Below are 16,563 nucleotides of genomic sequence, written 5' to 3' on the forward strand. Positions count from 1 at the left end.
AAGACTGGCTGCCGCTCCCGCCCCAGACGAACACCAGCCGAACCGCCGGCCGGACCCGCCGCCGGGAGGGACATTCGGCAAAGGTAAGTCCCGTCCCGGGGGGGGGGTGCTTGGGGCAGGGGGGGTGCAGAGAATTTCTCCCCGAAACTTGTTCGGGGGGCTGAACACGTTGGTGCTTGCCCCCCGAAGTTTCGGGGAGAAATTCTCCGCCATCCCTAAACAAACATAGTTCCAAGAACTATAGTCTGTTCATTCTTTTACTACTCTAAAACTTCACTCTAGTCTTCTGTTAGGGTCAAACTACATGTTACATTAAAGACATAGTGTGCAGCTCTGTTTTGGTTTACTCCCCAGGAAGGTCACATATGCCTGATCTGGATTGGGACCACTGTGCATGGGGCTGGGAGGCGTGATCCTTCCCTTCCCAGCCATTCCCCTCAACACTCAGCCCCCAGTGCAACAGTTTAAGAAAGAAAAGGGTGTTTATTGATACCAGTAAACTTCAGGATTCCTGCATTATTATGGCAGTTGATCAGGAACATTCAGTACCTGTCATGTTTAGTTTAATAGGAGAAATAAGATGGCATCATGATATGGCAACATGGTGTTGTGACATGATGTAGTAGGGTAATAGGGATAGGTGAACAAGCGATGTTTGTGTTCACCAAGATTCTCCAAACATCAACCTGATGTTCATCTCTTTTCATTTACCATGTTCATTTGTGATCTATGTTCATTTTGCATGAACAGGAAATTGCACAAAACTAATGGGAAAAATGAGCAACATTTTTGCATATTTTCCAAAACTGCACACTTTTCCCCATACTACAACATGAAAAAGTACTTTAAAAAAAGAAGAAGCACTTTTAAAGATGAGGGTTAAAAAAAAAAGTGTGTTTTCCAAACACAAATTCATGTTCAAGAATTTGCAAAAGTTTTAGGAGAACATGTTCTCCTGTTTGCGTTCGCATTTGAGGTTGTGAATGTGGCATGTTCACATGATTTGCAAAGATAAATTAAATTCTGAATCAATGTAAGTGAAGATTTTGGGGAATAAGTATTCTGCTAGGTAGTTATGCAACACATATAGGATAAAATTGGGCCTAACCCATCAGTTTTAGTCTGCCTACCAGAATTCTGACAATTTGGAAGAGCCATTTTAGGACTCAAACCAAGAGACTCATCAGCTGCTGGAGAACATCAGACTTGCATGGCTATGACACTGAAATGTTTTTAATATTCAAAGAGTCAGTTATGACCTTTCATAGTGCAATCCTATAAATGTCTATAGTAGTACTGTGCCGAAAATGTCTCCCACGTTTTTTTCAACCATTCTCATTCAATTTGATAGAAAAGAAATTGCTTTCAAAAATAAATTCAAAGGAGGAGAAATTTCAGAGATGTTCTCAAGGGCTGGGTTTGGGGTTCTTGGGCTTACCGCACTTATGAGGTGGCTGAGGGGTGTGCATGAGTGGCCTGTCTTCCATTGTACAGTGATCTCTGTGGCAGCCTGTAGCCTCCTCGGTTTTCTGCACATCAGTGAAAGCTATCATGAGGAAGAGATCATGAAGCAATTCCTCCCATGGAGCTTTTTCAGTTCACAATAGGGATGCACGAAAATTCTGCCACGGATCTTGGGGAGGCCGAATGCCAGCGCATTCGGCCCCCCGAAATTGGTGGTGGAACGGCCAGCCCTTCTGCCCCCCCCCAGGGATGAGACTTACCTTGGGCAGATCTTCCTGGCGGCAGCAGCAGCGGTGCAGTGGCGGCGGCGGCTGCAGCAGCCGGTCTTCCAACTGGCTGCCGCCGCCGCCATTTCCAGTTTTAAAAAAAAGAAGTGATAGGCTACGTAAAGATTTACGTAGCCTATCACGGCTAGGGTTTTTTTAAAAAAACCATGATAGGCTACATAAATCTTTACGTAGCCTATCACGGCTGACTTTTTTTTAAAACAAACAAACAAACACGCGTATGCAAATGGCGGCGGCCATGGCCGCCGCCATTTGCGTTCCTTATTTTGGCACGTCTTAGTCTACGTAAACATTTACGTAGACTAAGACGGCGAAAATAAGTGGAACGCAAATAGCATAGCGTCTATGCTATTTGTGTTCCCCTTATTTTTGCCGTCTTAGTCTACGTAAATGTTTACGTAGACTAAGACGTGCCAAAATAAGGAATGCAAATTGCGGCAGCTGTGGCCACCACCATTTGTGTATGTGCGTTGTTGTTGTTGTTTTAAGTCAGCCATGATAGGCTACGTAAAGATTTACATAGCCTATGACAGCTGACAGCAGGGACGCAAATGGCGGCGGCTACGGCCACCGCCATTTGCATCCCTGCTAGCCAGCGGCCGGATGTCCAGCTCCTGGCGGAGCTGGCCAGCGGCTCCGCAGAATCCCTGCGGAGCACAGCCGGCTGGCCAGGATTCCAGGGGGGGGAGGAACGGAGCACCCACCCAGCGAGGATTCTGGGGGGAGGGACGGAATGCCTCCCCCCCAACCATAAGCATAATCTGCAAAAGGTAAGTACCTTTCGTACATCCCTAGTTCCCAAAGTGCAGGCAGCCTGGGAGCCTGCAGAGCAATGGAAGGATGTGTAATTGAGAGAGAAAACACACACAGCACTCTTGGCCACCTCACAGTGAGCAAGTAAGCTCAAAAATGCCACCAACCCCCCCCCCAACAAAATTCTGCCTCAAAAAAGTGGAAGCCTCAATACAGTTGATGCTGTGGACACCTACAGAAGTACTGCAATAAACCAAAAATCCTTAGGAAAAAAGAAAGAACCTGTGCTGCAACCGCTGCCAATAGTTGGTCCTAACTGTTGGAGGATTTCTCCTCCCCTAGGAGAAATTTGGTGAAATCCCCCCCCCCGCATTTCTCTGCCCACAAAGATGCTGGAGAATTTTGAGAGGCCATTTGTGCACAGCTGTAGTCTATACAGGGTCCCATTAGGTTCAGGGGAGCTTTCTCCCAAGTAAGTGGATATAGGATTAATTATTAAAGTCCTAAGTCTTGGGAAACTCCCACCCCACATGCTGGATCCAGCTTGCCATCAAATTCCATCTTGCCCTCAGTGTCAGCCTGCTCTGGTGGCTCTGTCTGTCCAGTCTGGCTCAATCTGCTGTTAGTGCTGCACAGGGATGCCAGAGAATTCCGCCAAGGATCTCTATGAGGCTGAATGCCAGTGCATTCTGCCCCCTGAAATCTGTGGTGGAACAAAGCCCCACCACCCTCCCACCCCGCGAAATGAGCCTGGAACAGAGCACCTACCTGCTGCCATCCATGCTGCATTGCGAAGGCCACTGCATCTGCGGCCGCCATTCGCTTCTTCCATATAGCCGTGATAGGCTACGTAAATACTTACGTAGCCTATCACGGCTAACCCAGGGACACCATTTGCACCCCTGTGGAAGCCGTGATAGGCTACGTAAGTATTTACGTAGCCTATCACAGCAAAACTAAGGGAACGCAAATGGCGGCGGCTGAGACGGCCGCCATTTGCATTCCCTTTTTTTCCGACGTGATAGGCTACGTAAATATTTACGTAGCCTATCATGGCAAAACAGAGGGGTGCAACTGGCATAATGGCTGCCTATCACGGCAAAATACAGGGACACAAATAGCAGCGGCTACGACGGCTGCCATTTGCGTTCCCGTTCAGGCTGCCCAGCGGCCGGATGTCCGGCTGTGGGCGGCCCCGGCTGGCAGCTCCCCGGAGTTGCCACAGAGTTGCTGTGGAGTGGAGCTGGCCAGGTTAGGATTTTGGGAGGAGGTGCAGAGCACCTCCCCCCCCCACGAATCACCCCATCGAAAAGGTAAGTGACTTTCAAAATCCCTAGTGCTGCATGCTCTGGGAGATGGACACACCAACTCAGAAATAAGTCTCATTTAATTCAGTGGTGCTTACTCCCAGGTAAGTGTGGACAGGATTGCAGCCATAAAGCCTTAAGGTTCAGGGTCTATGAATTTAGACCAGAATACTTGCAATGTTATTCATGTCCTTTCAGAAGTAACTCCATTTAATGGGGCTTCCTCTCAGGTAAATGCGTACAGGACTGTGGCCATAAAGGACCATCTCCTTCTGTATCATCTGCTAATCATGATGGCTATATATTATGTCCAGTATTAGAGGCAGCAGGTCTCGGTATACCAGTTGATGGGGAACATGAGTGGGAGGGTGTGAATTGCAATCATGACCCACATGTGGGTTTCCCATAGGCAGCTGGTTGGCCACTGTATGAACAGAATGGTGAACTAGATGGACCCTTGGTCTGATCCACCAAGGCTCTTCTTATGTTCTGGTGTTCTTATCTGCCCTTCAACTGGAGTCAGTGTGAGAAGATCTCTTGCATGTCCTGCCACTGTCTGAAATGTGGTTCTTGGGTAAGGGCCTACTCAGTCATGACTGCAATGGTGGAACTCCTTATTCCAGGAGAAACACCTTGTCCCCTCACTGTTTTGGCTACCCTTTGCTCTCCAGTTAATTTGCCTTCTCTCTCTCTCTCTCTCTGGGCAGAATCCAATGGGGGGCTTACACCCCTACCAAATCTTTTTCACCCCACCAATCCCATTGCACAAGCAGTGGGTCACACCAACAGGACCCACCACTTAGACAAGGGAGATTTAGCACTTTCTCAGGGAAGCCCCAAAATGTGTGGAAACATTCCTGGAAGGAGCCAGATTAGCAGAGTTCCCTCATGTGAACCTCCTTCCAGAAATAAGCATTGCCCCGGAAGCGCTCAATCACTGTTGTGCATACAGTGGGGGCTGCTTGTGCAACACAATTAGCCAATCTACATTACAACTTTAAACTGGTTTCAAACCAGTTTATCTAAAGGGATCCTGCAGTTTCATGAGAGTACTGAGAATTCTTTGCTAGAGACTCCTGTCCCCTGCCCAAGCGGTCCCTCTTCCTAGAGCTACAATTCCCAGAATTCCTGTATTTGGTAGCCGTAATCACTAAAAACAGGTTTGAAACCAGTTTAAAGTTCTAATGTAGATTGCCCCTAGTGGGGCAGAAGAGAATCAGTGGGCACACAAGCGCCCCATTGGATTTAGCCCTCTGATGTACCGGTGTTTTTGATTGCCACTACTTCTGTTTTTGTGTTTATTTTGTTTATTGCTAGTGTATGTATTGTTTTTAATATTTTAACCTTAGCCACCTTGAGTGTTCTGTGTTCAGAATGGGAAGATGGGATAAAAATTCTAAAAATGTGTGAGTTCAAGAGGAAGGTACAGCTCATGCTTCTTACCCTGTGCAATTTCTACCATACATGTGGGGAAAAGTTGCTTTGAACATTACAAGAGAAGTTCTAAAAGCAGATGTAAAATTCACATGCACTTTATTGTCTTGTCCTGTTTTTGTGTAATGTCTGAATCTGCCACCAGACCAAGGCAACCCTGACCTGATTCTTAATCCTATACTTCCCTTGTTTATTAAAAACATGTACATGTAGAACAAACTGGTTTGTCTTACTTGGTAAAATGTACAATATTTATTGGAAATTCTAGTTCAGTAATCAATTGTTAACTCCACTAACTGCACCTTATTGCACAACCTACCAGCTGCAACTATCTCCTGTGGTTAATAAAATGATAATCAGTAATGTCTTAAAATCCCAGCTGTTAACAAAAGACAGGGAAAATTCCAAACGTTCATATTATTATACAGCCTTGTGTATAAAAGCATTGAATTCTCCATTACATAGCTTCTACTGTAAAACTAGGAACACACTCAATAAACATTATTGCCTTACTTAAAGATCCCATTTCCTTTAGAATTAAGGCAAAATGCAATATACAATTTCAGCTTTCCCTTTATAGATGGAAATAAATCCCATCCCCTTTCTCTGAGGCTAAGGGGCCACAAATGGTAAATACCATTCTAGGTAAATACATCAAGACTCAGAAAAGCAATTAGATTGGTGGGACAAACGAAATTACTCTTCCTCATATAGGTTCTTCCTGTGGAGCCTGAAAATTCTGAATACCATGGTATATAACTAAATGCTCTAGTTCAAGCTCATTTCTAATTAGGAAAGGAACTTCTGTTCCTCCAGAGCCTACTTGGTTTCATGATTAGTTTCCAGCTCCTTTTTTTCTTCAAAAGTCCTAGGAAAACGCTTCCTACTGATAATATCTGAACCTGATCATGCTGTGACCAATGTTCATTTATCTTCTTTGTCATTAGGTCAGGTATAGACATGGAAGGTGTGATAAAACATATTTAGTTCCTTTTTGAAGAAAATACTTATGAAATAGCTTCTAACATTATTTCCAGTCTTTTTTTGTTTTTTTTTAATTTTTTTGTTTATATTTAGGTATGAACATTGTTCAGCATGTGATTAGGGATGATTAGACCATTCTCCCTACCCAAATTTCTTCTGGGATTTGAGGGTCCTGAATTAACTCCCCTTGTTTGTGGAGTGGCATAAATGCATTAGCAATCTGCCATTCTTCAGTTTTTGATTTCCAGACTACATTCAGAACACTGCGGGCTCCTTTTGCTGAGGCTTTTAGTCAGTGCTTTTTCTTCTTCATCTTTTCTTTCTTACAGCTTCCCAATATGCAGGGATGAACTGTGCATTGATATGATTATTGTGCAAATAAGAAGCCTTGATGACTATGATTGCATTAGGGTTCCTTTTGGCATTGCAACGTGCAATACAATCTTATGCATTTTTACTCAGAAGTACATCTCATTGAGTTCAATGGGGCTTACTCCCAGGTAGGTAGGTGTAAGATTGCATGTTTAGACAGAAAAAGGTCCTAGAGCTGTAAGACTTTTTTTGGTCTAAATATGCGTAGGATTGTGCGCTTAATCAGTTAAACCATATGAAAAATACAGGTGCCCATTTTCTCTCCACCATCCCCCCCCACTCCACCCAAGCTAATAGGAGCTTCATGGAGGGTGATTTAAACAGAGAAAAATGAATGAGTGGGGAAGAGCTTTAACACCCCTCCCCCATATCGCTCCTCTGATCAAATTTGGTGTCACCCTGGAACTTGCTTTAAAGGAAAAACAACTACAAATGTGGAGATCCAATCATGGATCACTCGTGTAATGTTTTTTTGGCCCGAAACTTTTACCTGGAGGGAGATGTGTAGATGTTCTCAAACAAGCGATCACCCATCCGCAATTTTGAAGGGGCGAAGTCCCACAAGCTCTTAGATCAGTTAGATGCCCAACACTCTCTTGGTGGCTTTTATGAACTGAATTGCACTGTAATTTTCACTAAATTTCCCTCTTATTGATGGTCAATGTGTAGATGGAAAGAGGAGCATGACAATTTTACCCTGAAAGGGCTTTTAAAGTAATTTTCACATTATTTTCCAGACCATATAGGGGAAACAACTGTTTTAGCAATTTTACCAGTTCCTGTCTTCTTGTTCCAGTGGGCATGTATTCTTTTGGACTGTAGTTGGACAGTAAACATTAGGAAATAGCGAATATATATATATACACACACACACACACACACATATATGGCAAACTTTGCCATAAACACACTGTAGCCATTGTCAGTGGGTTTCGATAATAAGAATATACCATTCAAATGTCATGATAGTTTGAATGCCACAGGCGTTGTCCCCTCTGTCAGGAGGGATGTTTCCCTTCTCCTATTTTCATCCCAAATAAACAACATGGCCACAGAAATATAGTACCTGTAGAAATTATTAACTCTTGTTACATCATAAGAACATTCAAGTCAGTAGATGCAGAATCCGACCCCCTTTTCTTAGGGATCATAGTAAGTAGTTGCAAGATAAGGTGAAAAGCCCCCAGAGCAATACTGATAAATAGCTACAAAACTAGGATGGATGCTCATGGAGTGATGTAAATCACTGAGGGACACAGGCTGAACCCCTATTGTTTAATCTTGTGTCTAATATTGGTGCCTATCTCATGCCTAAGCCTCTTATACGAGCTACCAGGGGGCTTTAAAGTATTACAGGAGAATTGGTGGCAGTAGAAAAGGGTCATCTTGTGGAACTTTGACTTACAGGGACAGGGAGTTCCTTATGCCCTGAAATATAAGCATTTGCTAACAAAACAAAACAAAAACCATAGGTGTGATTGAAGTGAAGGAGCAGTTTCCCCATGACATGCAAAACTGACACAATGAAACTAGACTGATACGTCCACCTCTATCCACAAGCCTTACTTGCTGAACAGGGAATTATTGAAGCTTTGAGTCCTTTACATGACTGCTAAGTTCCTTTTTTTTTGTAATATCTGAGAGTGAAATCACATTATGAGAAGTTGTGATACAGTTGCCATTTTACAATGTACAGTATGGAAGCTGCAGTCACATGGAAAGGCATGCAAATGCCAGCGTGGCTATGCTCACCACTTCCCAGATTTCTGAATCTTTGCAGGAGGATTGTTAGTAAATAAACATGGCCTTATAGAATGGCTGATTCAACTTATGATGTCCTACAAAGAGATAAATCTCCATGTAGAGTAGAAAGTATGTACTACAAAATATGGCATTTACACTTTGAGCAGCCAGTATGCATCCTGTAGCGAGTAAGGTTTAGGGTACGTTCAAAACGTTCTGCACCCTTTGACCTCCATGATCACACTTTACTAACTGTATATTATATTAATCACAGGTAGGGATGTTAGAGAATTCCGCCACGGATGCCAGGGAGGCCGAATTCCAGTGAATCTGGCCCCCTGGAATCCATGGCGGAATGGAGCAACCCGCCCCACCACCCTGCAAAAGCCTGGCGAAACAGAGCCTACCTGGCTCCGGCGGCAGCAGCAGCTCCAGCGGCTCCAGCCGCAGCTGGGCTGCAGCTGCAAATGGAGGCCGCTACACCAGCCGCCATTTGCATCCCTGGCAAGCTGTGATAGGCTACGTAAGTATCTACATAGCCTATCACGGCTCAGAGCAGGGACGCAAATGGTGTAGCAGCCGCCATTTGCATCCGCAGACCTGCCGTGCAGATGCACCCGGCCGGCGGCTCTGCAGAGTCACCGAGGAGCGGAGCTGGCCAGGGTAGAATTTCGGGGGGAGGTATGGAGCACCTCCCCCCCACCGTGAATGTCACCCTTCAAAAAGGTAAGTGACTTTCATACATCCCTAATCACAGGCAAGTTACTGTTCCTATTCCTACTCTGCAATCAACCCACAAACTCCAGCAAGTCAAGTGATTTTTGTGCAATTTCCATTTTGAGATTACAAAGGTAATGCTTAAAAGGTTTTGGACTATCAGTTAATTCAGATCTTAATACTACTCTAAGTTAAGGTATTGGAATGTTAAGTTTTCTCTCTAATTCTCATGCTATGAAGATGAAAGAAGATAGGATTAGGTGCTTATTATCACACCCAAGTCATATTTTAGCCTGACCAACATTTTGTAGAATTGCAGCAGAGAAGATTCTTCACCTTTGCACAGCAATGTTTTCATCTCCCCCATATGATCCACATGAACCACATATGCTTATTTTAAGTTTGTCACTGTAGTTTTTCTCATAATTATTTCATAATTATTTTCAAAGAGAATATAAGCTGCACTCCTCAAAATATTCACACTGTAACAGGCCCTGTAAAAGGCCCAAATAACATTTACTAGTCCTGTCATCACCTGACCAGGCTTCTCTCAGAAGTCGTCCAACGTTCTGCCTGAGGAGGACTCTTTTCCCCAGCTACCACCAATTCCCACTGAATTTTGCTTTTGGCATAATTGTGGTGGCAATACTAATTCCCACACTGAAGCCAGAGCACTGCACAGGAAGGGACACCTGTTGTTTTTTAAGTTCTCAGGGAGCTGTGCAACAAACAGGAATGCTGTTTAATGGGCATTGGAGAATATTCTCCAGAATTCATATAAATCTGATGGATGCTTTTCATGCACTTCTATTCTCAGCAATTTCTTTTCATAACACAGAATCCCCAGCTGAGAACATTCCACATAAGTTCTGACATGACCAGCTAGCACATACTGAAAAAGGCTTTGACTATTAGCTCCTTGCAGTTAAGCCTCCTTAAAATAAATATATACAAACCTGTCTACTTATTGATTTGTTTTCTGATTCTTTTCATGCACTGGCTCTTGCACTGAAATGACTGAAGAAAATAGCTTACTAGTCCTGGCTATTTTCTCCACATTATCTACAATGCTTTTATTATCCATGGTATTATTTTTCAGATACAGTTTGTGGAAACACTTGACATTAAAATGACTTTTGAAAATGAGATTCATTCTATAATATGCCACCCTGTTCACTGTTCCTTACACAAAGCACTGTTGAGCTCCACTGCTTGTCCTGTTTATTTGTAGTGTGCTAAGCAATCCTTAGTTTAGTGATGTTTTTGTTTCATTGGATTTCTCTTGGGCCAGCTTATGGAGTAACTATGAAATTTAAGGTGTTGATTGAAATTAGTTTTCAGTGAAGATTTGGATCCTGGGACCTGGTTTTCTCAGGCCAAGATAGTGAGGCTTGATAGAGTAATAAGTACAGACTCCACAGCCCAGTTTGGATTGAATGAGAAACCATGGTTCCTCGCTACATGAACAAGCCACATTGATCCTTGGGCTTGTGCATCTCCCCCACCCCCACCCCTGCAGCAACTTCTCCTCTTTTGTGCCTATGAGGAGGAGATTTAAAGCATTTGCTTCTGGTTTTAAACAAACCATAGTTCCCTGTGAAGTTCAAACTTAGGGAACTGTGGTTTTAAAAAACTATGATTAGTGACAGGCAAACATACCCCTGATGAGTTTGTTATTTCCTCAGAAAATAAAACAGTCATGTGTATAACCTCAGAGGAGAGTTCTCCTTTAATTTGGGATTCCATTCTGTATATACGAGTTTTTGAGTATATGCAATATCGGACTGCATCTTGGGAGCTGTAGTTTGAAATCATGTAATGCTTCATGGCATTATGCATCACCACATTATGTACACCTTCCTGATTGGTTGTTTTCATGTGAGCTTTCTATGTGATGTTTACACACCATCAGTTCAGTATGGAGGAGAGATGCGTGGCACTGCCATGTTCTCCTCTTGGAGCCAGAGCCACAACGACGAAGAAAGAAGATTCAAGGTGGATGCCTTGCTGGAGCACCCAGGCTAGTTTTGAGGGCTATTAATTCAGCAAACCCAGAACATGCACAGAAATGCCATAATTTAGATGCAGACTGCACAGGCTTCAAAGCTTTCAAAATTAATAATGAATTCATAAGGCAGCAATCCAAAATTATTTTCAAATGGATAATAGGTTTTACTGGCAAATTTAGGCGGTTGCCATGGGCTGCTGTATGGACCCAGAAGTAGCCAACCTGTATATGGCAGAATATGAAAAAATAACTTTTTTCACCTGAGGGCCAATATACAACAAATTTTTTGATATGGCTGAGGTATATTGATGCTATATTTACCATTTGGAGAGGCAGCAAGGAGGAACTACAACAATTCATAATGTGGGTAAATAGCAGGGATGAACACATCAAATATGATATTCATTCTAACACCCTGGAAGTTCACTTTTGAGCTCTCAAGGTAAGAAAGGAGGGGAAACAAGTTGCTACTACAATTTATAGAAATCCCACTGACATTTGTGCGTATTTAAAATATGATAGCTCATACCCCAGCTCCCTAAGGAATAACCTTCCATATGGACAGTTTCTATGACTCAAGTGAAACTGTTCCAACAAATCAGATTTCAGAGAAGAATCACACATTCTCTCCATGCATTTCAGGGAAAGGGGATACCCTGAGCCTATAATAACACAGTACTTTAAAAAGGCAGAAAAAAGACCATGGGCTGAGCTGTTAGTTGATACAAACAGAACATTCTCAGACCAAATCAACTGTGCTTTAACATTTGACCATATTACCAAAAAATTGCAAGGGAGCATAAAAAGATATTGGCATACAATACAGCATATTTCAGGTTGCCAAGAGAAACCACTGATTTCTTTTAAAAGAACCAGGAATATCAGAAATTTTCTGATAAGGAACGAATTTAAAGAACACAACAGAAGTTTAGTCAATATCTTGACAGGTGCTTCCATGTTAGGGGCCATCACCTATGTAGACACTGCAGCTAAGTATACCTCCAAAATTATAGAATGTGATAGGGATGTCAGAGAATTCCGCCACAGACTCCAGTGACTCCCCCAGAATCTGTGGAGGAACTGCCTCCCCCCCCACCCCACGGAATCCCCCCGGGACGGAGCTTACCTGGTGGTGGATGCGGCGGCGGCTCCAGCAGCAGATACAGCAGCTCCAGCTGGTCTCCCGGCCACTGCCAGGCTGCTGCAGGCACAATTGGCGGCCGTCGTAGTGGCCACCATTTGCATGGCTGTCTTTTGCCATGATAGGCTAAGTAAATACTTATGTTGGGCGGAACTCTCACCACTACATCATACTTCTGTTATATGAAATTCATGAAGAAAAAGAGACAGTATAATGGAAAGTTCTTTCTGAAGCAGTCACACTTCACTTGTACAAATGCAGCATGAAGGGAAAGATCAGCAACCTTCTCTTTGTTTGAATAAAAAGCACACTGCACATGCTCAGGGAATGGACAAAATGAGGAATAAACATACCAGGGAATATGAAGAACTATATTCTTCCATTATGTGTGTGTGTGTGTGTGTGTGTGTAATCTCCCTCCATCCAGCTGTTGCCCTGAAACCCCCCCCCATTCACCCAAGGGTCTTCTGAGATAACTAACAGGAGGTTTGCTCATGAGCTGGATGTGAAAATACAAAGCTGAGCTGGGGGCAAGTGGGGTGCTGACATGTGTAGGAGTAAGTTGCATTGAACTCAGTAAGACTTACTTCTGAGTAGACATGCACAGAGCTGGTTCTCCTCTCCATTTTAGCCTCACCATGTCACCAACAAGGCTGGATGTGGAAATAGAAAGCCTAGCAGGGGGAATAATACTCGTGCAGGGCTCCAGACCGACATGGTAATTTTGAAAGGTTGTGTCTGTCTGTCTGTCTGTCTGTCTGTCTGTCTTTCTTTCTTTCTTTCTTTCTTTCTTTCTTTCTTCCTTCCTTCCTTCCTTCCTTCCTTCCTTCCAAACAGCGTTGCTTTAAACAAAGAGTGTATCGCTCAGGCACATCTAGGGCAGCCTTGTTTTGGGAAGCCCCAGGGAGTAGGGATGGCGGAGAATTTCTCCCCGAAACTTCGGGGGGCCGAGCGCCAACGTGTTCGGCCCCCCGAACAAGTTTCGGGGAGAAATCCTCCGCCCCCCCGCCCCTCCCCCGGGACGGGACTTACCTTCCCTGAATGTCCCTCCCGGCGGCGGGCCCGGCTGGCGGTTCGTCCGGTGTTCGAGCGGGGCGGGAGCGGCAGCCGGTCTTTCGACCGGCTGCCGCCCCCGCCATTGCAATGAAAGAAAAAAATAAACAACGTCCCCTGATAGGCTACGTGACGATTCACGTAGCCTATCACGGCAAGATTTGCAAAGTCAGCCGTGATAGGCTACGTGAATCGTCAAGTAGCCTATCACGGGTGACTTTAAAAAAAAAAAAAAAAGTGTGTACGGATAATGGCGGCCCCCATAGGGAGCCGCCATTCCCCTTCCTTATTTGGTCGCTGTAGTCTACGTCAATGTTTACATAGACTACGGCGAAAATAAGGGCAACGCAAATATTTGCGTTGCCCTTATTTTCGCCGTAGTCTACGTAAACATTGACGTAGACTACAGCAACTAAATAAGGAACGCGAATGGCGGCTCCCTATGGGGGCCGCCATTCGCGTACACGCTTTTTTTTTTTTTAAAGTCACCCGTGATAGGCTACGTGACGATTCACGTAGCCTATCACGGCTGACTTTCCAGATCTAGCCGTGATAGGCTACGTGAATCGTCACGTAGCCTATCAGGGGACTTTTTTTTTTTTTTTTTTACTTTCGTGTTCGCGGCCGTGCGAGGCGGGAAGCCTCCTCCCCGGCCTGAATTTCGGCCGGGCGAGGCGGGAAGCCTCCCCCCCCGGCCTGAATTTCAGCCGGGCGAGGCGGGAAGCCTCCCCCCCCCGGCCTGAACTTCGCGGGGGGAGCAGCGAAGCGCTCCCCCCCACCGCGAAAAAGCTGCGAGAAAAGGTAAGTGACTTTCGTTCACCCCTACCAGGGAGGAGGAATTGTTTTGGCTGAAAGTAAACAGAGACGGAGAATTTCAACTGAAAAAGAACACCCACAAACAAGGCGGTGAGCATAATTCTTTAAAAAAAAACCAACTTACATATTTATTATCGAAATATCCTACCTTGCATTTTTATTTATGAAAATTTCGCGACTCTGTGCAGATGACAAAAACAAAGCCGCATGACTGCTGGCTCCGCAGGACCTCGTGGTGCCGTTCTGTAGAGGATTCCGTGGCACAGACTGAAGGGAATTCGATCCCATTTCAGTCCATGGCAGAATTCTCTGACATCCTTATATACACTAGGGCTGTGTACTAGCCTGAGGCCTGATAGGGATGTACGAAAGTCACTTACCTCGAATGAAATTTGATTCGCGGTGGGGGGGAGGCACTCCGTCCCTCCCCCCGTAATTCTGGCTGGGGGGGAGGAGTTCCGTCCCTCCCCCCCGAAATTCTGGCCGGGGGGGAGGCATTCTGTCCCTCCACCCCTGAATCCTGGCCGGCCGGGCCGCAAATGGCGGCAGCTGTAGCCGCTGCCTTTTGCGTCCCTGCAGTCAGCCATGATAAGCTATGTAAATGTTTACATAGCCTATCACAGCGGAGTAAAAAACAAACAAACAACCCGCGCGTACGGAAATGGCAGCGCCCATGGGCGCCACCATTCGCGTTCCTTATTTTGGCACACCTTGTCTACATAAACATTTACGTAGACTACAGCAAAAATAAGGGGAACACAAATAGCGTAGACGCTACGCTATTTGTGTTCCCCTTATTTTCGCCGTAGTCTATGTAAATGTTTACGTTGACTACACGTGCCAAAATAAGGAAGGCAAATGGCGGCGCCCATGGGCGCTGCCATTTGCGTATGCGCGGGGTTTTTTTTTGTTTTTTACTCGGCCGTGATAGGCTACATAAACATTTACGTAGCCTATCACAGTATTTTTTAAAAATCTAGCCGTGATAGGCTACGTAAATCTTTATGTAGCCTATCACTTTTGTTGTTGTTGTTGTTTTTTACTGGAAATGGTGGCGGCGGCAGCTGGTCGGAAGACCAGCCGCCGCAGCCGCCCCCGCCGAACCGCCGCCGAACCTCCGCCGGAGCCGCCGCCACCAGGAGGATTCGCCCAAGGTAAGTCCCGTCCCGGGGGGGCGGGGGGGCAGACCGTTTCGCCACCAATTTTGGGGGGCCGAATGCGCTGGCATTTGGCCTCCCCGAGATTCGTGGTGAAATTCTCTGACATCCCTAGGCCTGAAGCTCGAGTCGAAGCAGACCACTTCAGGCCACTTCATGCCCCTTCTGAGGTGAAGCGCAAGGGGCATGAAGTGACCCAGAGTCGGTCAGGGGCCCTCCGAAGCACTTCAGTGTGCCTCAGAGTTTCGCCACCCCTGCCCAGCTGTACCAGGACCTCCAGGTCCTTGCCTGAGCTGCCCATCATGGCCATCTCTGCCGCCACCTCTGCTGCCATCACCGCTGCCACCATCACTGCCACCATTATGGCTGCCTCCTCCAATGCTGCGGCCGCCACCAGCAGCTCCTGGCCCCTGGATGCACACCAGGTCTCCCTGCAAGAAGAGGTCAGGAGCTGGTGGTGGAGATGATGGCAGAGGCAGTGGCTGCAGCAGTGGAAGACGAGATGGCAGCAGCAGTGGAGGGGGAGAAGGAGAAGGGAGTGGTGCCGGCAATGCAGGCAAGGAGCTGGGGCTTTGTGCGGGGACATCGGGGGGGCAAAGTGGGATTCAGCCAACCAAATCCCTCTTCAGGTTAGGGGCCAAGTTGGGTCAGGGGGGCCTCAAATCAGCCCAAACCGAATCAGGCCCACCTTGGAGCCATGAAGTGGCTTTAAAGTCAGAGTGGGGGGGTGTCCCTAATTTACACACACTCCCAACTATCACAGCACAGTTCAGTTTGGAGACCTTGGCAGGATTACATCAACATGGAAACACCTCATCAAGCTTGAAAAAATGGACAAAAGAGTATAAGATAAGATTCAAGAAACATCTTTTGCAGTTGCCAGTAGACTGGCATAGGCGACAATCTTTTGTAGGGATGGCGGAGAATTTCTCCACGAATCTCTGGCAGGCCAAATGCCAATGCATTCGGCCCCCCAAAATCGGTTGGGAAATTCTCCGCCCCTCCGCCCCCCCGGGATGGGACTTACCTCTGCCGAATGTCCCTCTCGGCGGCGGGTCCCAGCGGCGTTTTGGCGGCGTTTCGGCAATGGTGGGGGCAGCGGCCAGTCTTCTGACTGGCTGCCGCCACCGCCATTTCCCAGTAAAATAAAATAAAAACAAACAAACGTGATAGGCTACATATTGATTTACGTAGCCTATCACTGCTGATTTTGAAAGAAAAAAAAAGAGCGCGTACGCAAATGGCGGCGACCATGGGCGCCGCCATTTGCATTCCTTATTTGGGCACGGGTAGTCTACGTAAAGATTTATGTAGACTACGGCGAAAA

The sequence above is a fragment of the Heloderma suspectum genome, chromosome 3 (genome assembly GCF_057233095.1).
Source record: "Heloderma suspectum isolate Gila_16-S chromosome 3, 16-S_ref, whole genome shotgun sequence".
NCBI classification, from domain to species: Eukaryota; Metazoa; Chordata; class Lepidosauria; order Squamata; family Helodermatidae; genus Heloderma; species Heloderma suspectum.